The 12593-nt window shown below is 51.3% G+C and overlaps 1 protein-coding gene across 3 annotated transcripts in view; it reads right to left on the reverse strand.

Moving 5' to 3' along the window:
- Positions 1–12593, reverse strand: part of SCAF8 (SR-related CTD associated factor 8) — a 196093-nt gene that overhangs the window by 38152 nt on the left and 145348 nt on the right. The window contains exon 21 of one of the 3 annotated variants that reach the window (XM_045294340.1): positions 2260–3247. The exons of the other annotated variants lie outside the window; for them this stretch is intronic. The gene's annotated coding sequence lies outside the window, so the exon portion shown is untranslated. Of the gene's footprint in view, positions 1–2259; positions 3248–12593 lie in introns of those variants that run through there. 3 annotated transcript variants of the gene reach the window in all.

Raw genomic sequence — 12593 nt, forward strand, 5'->3', positions numbered from 1 at the left:
CTTCCCTGTGCTGGCAGCTTGGGGGCTGTTACATATTCATGCACATTCACTCCCCAGACTTGACCAGATGCCCAGACCGAAGGCCGTGGGCTTCAGAAAGGGGAATCCATCCCCGAAACAAAAGCACCCACCTCTGCCCTTCGGATGGCGCCAGGGATGCTACCAGGGTTACTCTCCCGACACACAGGCCCGCCATGGTCCACCGGGTCGGCGCGCCGCGCTCTGAAGCCACAGCCCTGCTTCTCACTGGCTCTCACTGCCACTCATGGGGACCCGATAGGACAGCGTAGAATGGCCTCTCCAGGTCTGGGAGACTCACTCTTCAAGGGAGTCAACAGCCTCACTTTTCTCCCATGGAGCAGCTGGTGGTTTCCAACTGCTGACCTTGCAGCGACTAGCTCAATGTCTACCTACTGTATCACCAGGCTCCTTCCCACAGGCCATCTCTGCTCTCGGGCTCCCTTCCCCCTCCTCACCCACGGGTTCATTTCTCGTTTCTCCTGGGAGAACTCTAAAATCACCTGCTCCGACCGCACTAGAATGCCCATGTGAACCCCAAATCAAGGCCGTTTCTTTGTTGGGGATGGGGGTAGGTGGGAGGGAGGCTGGCTGGCTAGAGACGTCGCTACAAGGGGAGAAGGCTCTTATCTGACGTCACATCAAAACGAGCCCATGGAAATCGAAGCGTTCCACAGGCTCAGGCAGCGAATTTCTGGCGCATTGAGGTTTGTTTTGCTCTTGTTTCTGACTGCCATATGAAGAGACCCTTCAAATCTCGCTGAACAGTGAGACCTGGGAGAGGAGGGCCGTGTGTTTCCGGGTCTCAAAAGCTGCATCCACCTTTGGCAGGATGCAGCCTTACCACTTTTCTCTCGCTCTCATTTTAGAGACAAATGCTTGGGTTTCCCTCCTCGGGCAGGTCTCTGCCTCACACAGTTTCTGGCTTTCCCAGGCTCTGTGTAATACACTGGGCAAGAGTCCAACGAAAACCACCTAAGCCAAAAGCCTTCAGCTGTAGGGGCATTCATTCATTCATTCATTCATTCCCCACCACCTTCACCGGCTTCCTGTTGATTTTGTGGTCAAAGCTCACAATGACCATCGAATCTATTCCAACTCACAGCAAGCCTAGAGGACAAAAGAGAACTGCCCCTGGGGGTTTCCAAGACTGTACCTCTTTACAGGAGTAAAAGCCTCATCTCTCTCCCTCGGAGCTGCTGGTGGTTTAGAACTGCTGGCCTTCAAGTAAGCCGCGCAACACATAACCCACTACACCATCGGGGCTCCTTGATTTATTATGTGAAAGATATATATCTATATATGTGTTTGTATGTATTATATAATCACAGTTCTATATGTTAATATATACGGTGATCAGGGCAATGGTGAGGATGGCGCAGGTCTGAGCAGTGTTTCATTCTGTTGTGATAGGACGGTATGGGTCAGAACTGACTCTATGACACCTCACCACAGCGTATTATTAATATAGAGACATGTATTACAATCGAGGAAGCCTAGTAGAGGGTCACTCTGGATCAGAACCAACTCGCTGGCAGCGTGTTTTACTCACAGAAACCCAGGTAACAACTGTGGCGCCACCGCTGGGAACCGGCAGTTACCTCGGCTGTGGACAGAGTATTCGAGAAGGCCTCGCCGTTCAAGAACATCTCAGCCTGGCAACACACAGGGAAGCACGTGGCTGTTCAAATATAAGAAACGATGGCAATTGCAGAGACTGCGCGGCCTGGGCTCTGTCGACATCTCTTTATTTCTCGGTACAGCCGAGAGCAGAGGTGGGGATTCTCGGTGTCTGTGCTGGAGAACCGCCCCTGCAACCCCCAGCCAATGCCCCTCCGACGACCCGGTCTGCCAGTGCAGGTTTGAGTGCTGCTCGGAGGCTGCACAGCTTCCACACTGACGGACCAGGAAGAGGGACCCGAGATCTACTCCCAAAGTCAGCCCGGGAAAACCCTATGGGCCACAGCCATCCTGTTGGTGACGGAAGGTGGGGAAGGTGCAGGACTGGGCAGCCTCCTGCTGTGCTAGGCGTGGGGCTACTGAGCTGGGCTGACAGATGCACAACCGCCCCACCACAGGGCAACAAGCCTTGCCCAGTGCTAATCCTGGCTGGACCATGATAGCAGTATGTAGGGTGAGAGAAATGACTTCCCGCCAGTATGAGGGTATCCATTTTTTATTGTGAGTGCCTCGAGTCAAAGGCTTTGGGGCTCACAGGTTACATTTCAAGAGACCACAGACGACAGCATTCCAAGCACTTTAATTTTTGACAGAGCAAAGAAAGAAAAGAACACTCGGCGGGGATGTGAAGCACGCTCATGTCTGAATTTGTCTTTCTTTTCTTATGAGCACTGACCATTCCCAGGCCACAAACCCTGCTCTGGAGACTGGCGGCGAACATTTGTCACCTCTGCCGGGAGAAGCCGCGAACAATCAATGTACTCGGAAAGTGGGTTGACGACACAGTGTAGCAGGCCCGCCCCTGTAACCGCCTTCCTCATCCCACAAGGCCCATCGTCCTCCATCACCCATATGACCAGCTGTGTGTCAGGATGCCAGGACAAGAAGCTGGGCATGAGGCACTGGCAGACTCTATGGAAGCTTGGATTTTCTCAAAGCGTCATTATTTCTTTTCCGTGAAAGTGTAAGACTTTCAGCATCTGAGAGCATCCAAGAAGATAAAGAATAAGGGTGGACTGGTCAAGAACGTGACCATCTGAGCCCGGTGTGGTTCAAAGGGAAAAGTCTTGGTTTGCTCAAGTGATGGTTTCGGTGGTGTGTAATGCCAACAACAGATGACTTTCTGTCCCCCTGGGAAGGTTTCCTTGCAATCTGTCCTTCCTGTTCCAGGGTGCTGGTTGCTCCAGACGGAGTTGGCTGCTCTAATGCGATCCCAGTCCCGTGGAAGTGCTTATCTTTCACAGCTGCAGTGCTCTTCATCTGAGTGGATGCTCAAACACAACGCATAGGAACTTGAAACTCATAGAGTTCGTGTTTACAATTTATAAAATTAAACCTGCTCCAAACGGGCCATAGAGGGAGGCATGCTTGCAACCTCTGGAGTCAATGAGACACAACGTCTGGGAGCACGGAGCCTTCCCCATAGGCAGCGGTGAGCTCCTTCCTTAACCAAGATCCGATGTGATGCACATTGGAACTGAAGTACGTCTCACTTATTTCTACAAGGCTGGGACACGGGAAGTGGCCAGAACTTCATGCATCATCTTGCCTGTTGACAAAAGGAACAATAACTGGTCATCACGGGGCAATGGAATCACTTTCCCTAGATTTTTGTTGTTGTTTCTGTTGAAGATTAAATCCTAAGGAAGAGATGGTGCCAATACAACAGCAAGCGTTTCAATGTTCGATGAATTTCTGTGCTCTAGAATGCCATGTCTTCTCCTGGAAGAGCAGGAACATCTAGCGAATGCAATGTTCACTTCTCTTAAAGCCGAGACAGTTTGGGAGAGAACCCAGAGCTGGGAGTCAGTAGGCCTGGGCTCCAGATGAGATTCCACCAGACAGGAATGGAGTCACCCAACCTAGCTAGGCTCACTCTCATCGATGCTATGAGATATTCCACAGGCAAGGTCTAAAAAGGTAGCCTTCCAACACTAATCTTTGTTGCTGCCTCTGTAGCTTCTGACAGATGGTGGGAAAACAGGTACCACCGAGCCGCCCACTTTTGGCCCAGATGAGCTTCCTGAAATGCCTGCCCTTTGGGTGCCTATTGTCCCGGCTCAGCTTGGAGTTGAGAAACAGGTGAACTTCCAAAGGAGCCTTAAAATATCTATTCCCAACTGAGGGCAACCACAGTCTCCTCTTACATGCCAATGTGGTTAAGCTAGCTGGGCATAAAATTCTGAAACTACACATTCCCATCTGTTTTCTTAGCACTCACTGACTTCACGTCTAAGCAGCATCATTCTTTGGGTCTCTGTTGTTTTGTTTTCTTTTGTTTTTCAAATTAACAAGGAGTACCAGAAAAGCTTTAAAAATATGCAAATAAGGACTATAGCATGGAAGTGCCTACCTGCCTCCCTTCCTCCCTCTATGTAATTCCATTAGTGGAACTAGTTAAAGTAACTCTGCCAGGTAGCTTGTCCCAGAGACACATCTGGTGTGCAGAGGTCAGATTGGGGCACAGGAAGTCTGACTCTAAAACGGATGTTGTTCTTCACTGCTCAGGCAACCCTCCCTCCACTGTCTGCATAAAATGATGATGAATTAGGACTGGCCGGTTCAATGCAACTTGCACAGATGCCAAAGGTACAACCAAGAATTGGGTTAAATGTCTATAATTCTGGGCAATTACTTCCCATTTGCAACAGAATAAAAGACCCCAAAAATACTGAGTCACCTTGGACTCCCGGCAATGCTACAGGACAGGTGGAATTACTCCATAGACAGGTGGAATTGCTCCATGGGGTCTTAATGGAAGCAGAATGCCATGCCAGTCTGGAGTGCAGAGTGGGTTCTGACCACTGACTTTCCAGTTACCAGTTGAGCCCTTAAGCGTTGAGCTGCGAGGGCTCTTCAGTAAAATCAGCTTCAACAATTCACAGGCTGAACTCGGCAATTTTGCCTTGATCTTTATGTCTCTGTGGCTGGTAAAATCTTCAATAATTCCGATTGAATTTAGAAATTTTGATTTGATCTTTTTGCCTCTGTGGCTGGTAAAATTTAGATGATGCCAAAATAACCATTCATATACACACAGCATTCTGTTATACTCGACTACTATACTGCACTACACACGTGAGGCCTCGTGGTGGAGCGGGTTACAAGCTGGGCTGCTAAACACAAGGGCAGCAGCCGTTCAATACCACCAGGCGCACTGGGGGGAAAGATGATAGGAAACATGGCAGAACACCGCTTTCCAGCTCCCTAATGTGGTTCTGGCATAATGTGGGCGCAGCGTTTGCAGAGCGCAGGAGGACCTACCTAGAACACAATAGGCACTAAGATGTCCTCTGCCACGCCGGTGGTTCTAAGTGGCTTGCACATGCTGACTTACAGGTGGCCTCTAAGAGGCAGTGCACATGTGCTAAATTGCTACAGGTCAGGGTGGCTGTCCACAGCAAGTTCACACTGAGACTCCCAGAGGGCAGAAAAGGGAAAAAGAGGTAGATTCACACCCAACTTGGGGTGTGGCTGCACTCAAAAGGTCTGTACACACCTGCACAGGGACTAAACCAAACTCACTGCCACTGAGTCAATGCTGACTCATAGCGATGCCCTCTTGGGTTCCAGAGTCTGTAACTGTTTAAGGGAGTAGAAAGCCTCGTTTTTCTCCCATGGAGCGCCTGGTGGTTTTGAACTACCAACCAGGCAGATTGCAGCTCAACAATTAACCACTATACCTCAAAGGCTCCTAATGCAGACTGTGTGTGTGTGTGTGTGTGTGTGTGTGTGTGTGTGGTGTGCCAAGTAAGAGAAATGTTTCCATCTTGACAAATGAACTTCAGTAAATGCACTGCCATCAAGCCCATCCCGACTCAGAATGATCCATACAGACGTTCCAGGGCTGTAAATCTTTATGGAACAGACAGCCTCAACTTTCTCCCAAGGACCCGCTCATGGGTTTGAACTGGTGAACTTGAGGTTTGTGCAGTTCAATGTTTACTACAGAGGGCCCCTGAGGCTTCGTCAATGAAAAGAATACACCAAAAAGCAAACTCACTGCCATCCACTCCATTTCGACTCACGGTGACCCTGTAGGACAGGGTCGGACTGTCCCTGTGGGTTTCAGAGAATGGCGCTTTTTTTTTTTTTTAATCAATCATTTTATTGGGGGCTCTTATCATAATTCAGACAGACATCCATGTGGCAAGCACCTTTGTACATATGTTGCCATCATCATTTTCAAAACATTTCCTTTCTACTTGAGCCCTTGGTATCAGCTCATTTCCCCCTCCACCATCCTCTCTCTCTCATGAACCCTTAAAAATTTATAAATTTTTTTTCATGTCTTATACTGACCACTGTCTCCCTTCACCCACTTTTCAGTTGTCCGTCCCCCAGGGAGGGGGTTACATGTAGATCATTGTGATCGGTTGCCCTTAGAGAATGTAACTCTTCATGGGAGCAGAAAGTCTCATCTTTTTCCTGTCGAGTGGCTCTTGGGTTTGAACAGCCGACCTTGCACTCAGCTGCCCACTGCTGACCCGTCAGGGCCACGTGAGTACCATTTATAAGAAGTATTGCTCTGACTGTGACTTTATGGCGCAGTTTAGGGCACACAGTCAGTGCAGGTGAAATGACTACAGGTGCAGGTGAAATTATCCTCGCTGATGCAGGCATACTCAGAAGTAACAGCACGAGCAATCCGAGGATAGGCACCCAGAGTCAGAGCAGCTTATATCAGAGAAGTATGTCCGTTCTATGGGTGGCCCAAAAGGTAACATGCTTGGCTGCGAATAGGCTGAATGCTTGAGTCTACCCAGAGAGAGGTGTTCAGAAGAAAGGCCTGGTGATCCACGTCCAATGAAAAGTCCGTCCTTGGAAACCCAAGGCACACAGTTCCGCTCTGATACCCACGGAGCCACCGTGTGTCAGGATCACTGGTTTCCTGCTTTTTCAACTTTCAGAGTTCTCTCAGATTGGCACAGCGGGTTACATATCGCAATGCTAAACTGCAAGGTGAGCAGTTCAAAACCAACCTGGGCTCCACGGGAGAGAGATGGGGCTTTCTACGCCTGCAAAGTCCCAGCTGAGCCATACCGTGAATATTACTTGTGGCTACAAATGACAAATGACCTAACACTTGTGGAAGAGCCTCTTAACGCTGGGCTGAGTGGGCAGGCAAGAAACAGAGAGAAGACAAGAGCAGGCTGTGATGGGTGCTCATGTCCCAGACCCTCCCACAGGCCGCCTGCCATGGGAAACTGGTCTGCAAGTGCCGTGAGAGCGAAGCCATGCCGCCTGCAGGTGGTGAGATGCCTGTTCCTGGTGCTTCTCCCTGGCAGGTCGGGGCTGAAAGAAAAGCAGCATGCAGCCCCCATCTTAGAAGGGGACGTGTAGTCGCTAAAGCCGGGACCACGTAGGCCAGTGGACAGCACAGTCCCACCGATTTCCCGCAGTCCAGGCTGAGTGGCCTCCTGGGCCTGGGCCTCACGGTGATGGACTTCCCATGGGGGCTGAGTTTGGCTCACTCTCCGTCTAGCTTAAAGATTAAAAGGGTGCACGCTGGGTCCCCGAGACCAGACCCTGTGCCACCGGTCAGTGGCAGGTCCCACGAGGGCTTGCACTTACCAAGCTTACAGGTTGCATGTTCAGAACGCAGCTTGGAAGATGACTCTGCCCCTCCCCCGGCCTCAGAGAAAGCGGTCAATATTTTCCAGCACACCCGAAGCCAACAGATGAACAGTTTTAATAATTTGCAGGCAGTGTTTGGGAAGGGCATGCCATCCATCTGCAGGAAAAACAAAAGAGTACATCCCAGGAACGGAGTGCGTCAACTGACGTCAGAGTGGAAAGAGGTTGGTTGGGGCTGAAAGAAATCCTGGCATTTCCTCTTTTTGTAAGGCAGGGGAACCTTTTGAAAAGCGACCCACCGCCCATTAAAAAAACAAAAACGAGACCACAAAACGTCGATGTCCGTGTATCCAGCTTGCTGGAAGTCCATGCGATCCGGTGTCGCAGCTGCCGTCCCACCTACACAGGGAGGTGACTCGGTGCCCAGTTGAGTCCAGCAGCGGTTTGTAGCTGTTCTGGTCTTAACTGCTCCAAGAGCTACTTCGCGGCGGGGAACAGACACACAGGGAGGTGACAGGGCAGGCGTCCACTCCTCTCCAGTGTGCCCAAGCACCGCCTTGGGGCCAGCACACGCTCACCCTGAGGGAGTGGTCCCTGGCTCAGGTGGCCCTCCGAGGGTCACTGGGGGAGCAGGCCCCACCCTAGCCAGTTACAGAGCTGCACAGAGCTGGGGGGAGGAGAGGGAGGAGTCCTCCTGCAAGAACGATGGAGGGGCTGTGGAGGCGTTGGTACCCGGTGGCCAAGCTATCTGAGCTGGGTGCACCGGTTTTCCTTTGACGCGGCCTTTCTCTCACGCACTTCCCCAAAGGGCTAGGATGAGAACTAGGGCCCACAAGTGAGCCCAATGAACAGGCACCCTGCCTTTCACCATGCTTCTCAGACTGCGTCCCTTCTAAACGGGAGGATGAGAATCCCCCCTGGGTCCAGAGAGCCCGTGGGCGCCATTTCCCCAACAGCTTCTCCATGTCACACTCTGGCATGCTCCCAATGGTTCTTCTTCACGATGTCACTGCACACGTCGTGTTGTTGTTGTCAGGTGCCATCAAGCCACTTCCGACTCACAGCGACCCCAGGGACAGCGGGGGTCCTGCGCGCTCCTCACCACTGCTCCTGGGCCTAGGCCCATGGTGGCAGCCACTGGTTGATTCAGCTCGTCAAGGGCCTTCCTGTTTCACTGCCCTCCACTTCACCAAGCAGGATGTCCTTCCCGAGGGACGGGTCTCTCTTGATAACACGTCCGAAGTCCGTGAGACCACGTCTCGCCATCCTTGCCTCTAAGGAGCATTCTTCCACGTGGTTGGTTGCTTCCAAGGCAGATTCAGTCCATGGTCCTTTGATTCCGCCACGTGCCTCTTGTTCTAAGCGTTCAGGCCTGTCCTCGGACCACTGTGCTTGTCTGAAGTTGAGGACCAGCTTGTCGTTGCTGTGTTGTTAGGTGCCAGCGAGTCAATTCCAGCTCATAGACGCAAGGGCACTGGGAAATCTCAGAACCAGCGCAGCCTGCTTCATTGAGAGTCACAGTCTCACAGTCCTCAGAAAACCAAACCAAAATCAGCCCCCCAGGATGCCTGCAGTGACGGTCATCCCAGATCGCGGAGTCCCTGGGGGGTGTGAGAGGGGCCCTGGTGGTTAGGTGGGTTACCCACTGGGCAGCCAACTACCAGGTCAGCTGTTTGAGCCCAGCAGGCCCTAAGAGCAAGAAAGATGAGGCTTCCTGTTCCGGAAACACACAGGGGTAGTTGTCCTCTGTCCTACAGGGTCGCCAAGGTGCGGAATCAGCTCCAAGGCAGTGAGTGGGGTGTGTTCATGTGTGCTTTGGGGGCAGTTTGAATGGTTCATGCATTCAGCTGCTAACCAAGAAGTTGGGGGTTTCAGTTCACTCAGAGACCCCCGGAAGAAAGGCCTGGTGATCTGCCTCTGGAAAGTCGCTCCTGGAGAACCCTGTGGGGCCCATTGCTACACACACACACACACTGAGGCCACAGATAGGCGTCAACTGCACAGCGACTGCCAGTGGTTCCCTCACACAAGACAGGAGGAGTCTCTGGGGGCTCGAAGCGTCTGCGACACACCTGGCCGTCCACACGCCTGCCAGTGCGTCTGCCTCCAGGTGCATCAGGTTCATCACCAGGACGACTGTCAGCGAGGAGCGCTGTGCTTGGCCTGCATGCTTGCTGTTTCCTGGAAAGCACTTAGGGGCCTTGTTTCCACAAGCCTACCGAGGACTCCACACGTGATCCAAACAGAAGCCCCACCAATAGATGCTCGCTTCCTCCAAACACCTTTGTCTTGGGGAGCGCCCCAACAGCCCACCAGGGGAGGGGAGGGGATGGGACCGGGTTTGTATAAGGAGTGGCTTTCCCGAGCAGTTTTGAAAACCCACAGGACTTGAGAGTGCGTGGGCGCTGCGTCTAGACCCCAAGCCCAGTCCCCTCGCGAGCTCGAGAGGCAACGCAGCACGGAGAGCTGCAGGGAGAGACACATCCCAGCCTCCCTTGGGTAGGGGGCCAGCATCTCAGCAGGATGCTCAGGGTCCTCACGGTCCCGAGGCTATAAATCAGGGGAGCAGGTAGCCTCATCTTGGCCTCATGCTCCTGGGTTTGACCTGCCAACCTTGTGGTTCGGTGGTATAACAATTTCGGGGACAATGGGTGGATTCTAAATAATCTCTTTCTCTTTTATTCTCCCTCTCCCTTCCTCCATCACCTACGCATGAAGCCCACACAACCCCCTTAGTTGGAAATACATTTACAGGTCCATGGCTGATGAGCGAATGAACCCCCTTATGGCCAATGGAAGAAGTGAACCCCACTCCTTCCGTTGCTTGACCACACACAGCACCAGGACCAACGGAAACTAAACTCAATGCCATCGCACAGATGCCAGCTCTTAGTGACCCTAGAGGACAGGACAGAACTGCCCCTGTGAGTCACTCTATGGGAGGAGAAGGCCCCGTCTCTCCTGCAGAGCGGCTGGTAGTTCCAAACTGCTGACCTCGCAGAGTTAGCAGCCCAATGCCATAACCACTACGCCACAAGGCTCCTTGGGGACCAGGGCACCAGGGTCGGTCACAAGTCAGGGCAGGGCTAAGTGTTGACGTCGTGACCTGGCTGGGAGACTGGAGCACTAGAAAGAACTCACATTCTCATCGGTCTGAGGATAACATGAGTACACGCTTCCAGAAAGGACCACACAACAAGAAAACAACGTCCCAGGTAAGACATGGCCGGTTTACAGGAGCCTGTGATGCAGTGGCCTTCTGACATCTTCAAGAGAAATTGCTACAAAACGTTCCAACTAAAGGAAATAAAAAACCTCACAACTGGACCAGTAGGCCCATCACGACAATCAGATGCAGGTCGTCCAGGATTTCATTTTGATCGGATCCAGAGTCAATGCTCACAGAAGCACAGGCACGAAATCAAAAAGTGTTGCATTAGCTAAATCTGCTGCACAAGACCTCTTTAAACGAGCACAGATGTAACTCTGGGCAACGAAGGTGCACCTGACCCAGGCCATGGTACTTTCAATCTCTCCATGTGCAGGTGACAGCTGGACAGCGAGTAAAGACACTCTAAGAGCTGATGCATTTGAGTTCGGGTCCTGGTGACGAATATCGAAAGGACCATGGACTCCAAAGAACAAACAAACGGATCTGTCTTGGAAGAAGGACCGCCGGAGTGCTCCTTGGAAGCAAGGATGGGGAGACTGACATACTTCAGACAATTATTAGGAGAGACTGCTCCCTGGAAAAGGGCATCATGTGCGGGAAAGGGAAGGGTCAGTCAAAGAGAGTGGAGTGATCTAGATAGCCGTTTTCAGAGAACACCATGAAGTTGGCTCAAGTAGTTAGTTAAAATGCACTATCGTGTCACTGATTCCCCTCGACTAAGTTTAAAGGTGTTTCCGTTTATAAAAAAGGAAGAGGGAGATACACATGGAGTAAGCCTCTAGTGCAGCAGTTCTCAACCTGTGGGTCGTGACCCCTTTGGGGGTCCAACGACCCTTTCACAGGGGTCACCCGATTCATAACAGTAGCAAAATTACAGTGATAAAGTAGCAACGAAAATAATTTTATGGTTGGGCGTCACCACACAGGAGGAAGTGTATTAAAGGGTCACGGCATGAGGAAGGTTGAGAAGCAGTGCTGTAGTGAATCTCCTCGGACCATGGACCAAGGGTGTGAACTGGCCTGGCTAGCTAGCATGCAGAATGTATTGGAAAGTGGATTGCTGCAGACGCAGTTAGATTCAAATTTGGCACCGGACCATTTGATCTTATGATCCATTTACATTTGTTCTGGTTTTTAATATTGTCTTCTTCCTTCTTTTCAATTTTTTTCTGCTTCCTTTTCAATCGAGGTTTTTCTCTATTTTACTTTGTTATTGTTGCTTAGTGTTTTTCTGTATATGAAATCCAGGATAGGTAAATCTATAGCGTAACTGGATTAATAGTTCCCTGGGGGCACAGCAGGGTGAAATAGGGAGCTAATAACCATGAGCACAAGAATGAAGAAAATGTCCTCAAACGATTGTGGTGACGACTGTACAACTCTTCTCGATGTGACTGAACGATTGAATGGTATGATATTTGAATTCTATGTCAATGAAACTATTAGATTAAAAAAAGAGGGAGACCTTCAACAAGACAGACTGACACAGTGGCTGCAAGGAGCTCAAACATAACCACTGTATCGGTGGCACAGGACCAGTTGTACACAGGGACCCCTACAAGTCAGAACTCAGTACGCAGAACCTAATGACCACCGCCACACTCCAAACATACAAAAACCTTGGACCTCTCTGTAATTCAAAGGGAGTTGTTTCTGGCAATTTGGACCGTTTTACCCTTTAACTATTGAATCCTTTCCTTAAATCGCTGCTTGAACTTAGCCGGCAAGGGAACCAATGCCTGACTGTTGACAGTCGGAGTAAAGGGGAGCCCAGAATACTAACAAGGACGTCTCCACTGCACCCGTGTGCCGGCTTAGCTGACCTTCAAAGAGCAGACGGAGGCTGCCTGAGAAGAACGGCCTGGTGGTGTACACTTTCAAAAGCCAGCCAATGGCCTCCCCGTGATCCCAACAATCAGGTCCAGCACTCATCATCTGGGCATGCACAGGGCTGGGCAGGGTCTGGATCTGCTGTGTGGGGGGCACCCCAGGGAAGGCAGGTCGGTGGCTGCCAACCACAGTCAGGTGGAGCCAGCGCTGGGACCCATGGTCTCTGCTCTTCGATGGTGCCGTGTCTCCAGTACAGTTCTCGATGGCACATGGGCTCTGCTCTTCGATGGTGCCGTGTCTCCAGTACAGTTCTCGA

This window comes from Echinops telfairi, unplaced genomic scaffold, assembly GCF_000313985.2.
Source record: "Echinops telfairi isolate 266 unplaced genomic scaffold, ASM31398v2 ScPeMD7_3533;HRSCAF=4204_0, whole genome shotgun sequence".
NCBI classification, from domain to species: domain Eukaryota; kingdom Metazoa; phylum Chordata; class Mammalia; order Afrosoricida; family Tenrecidae; genus Echinops; species Echinops telfairi.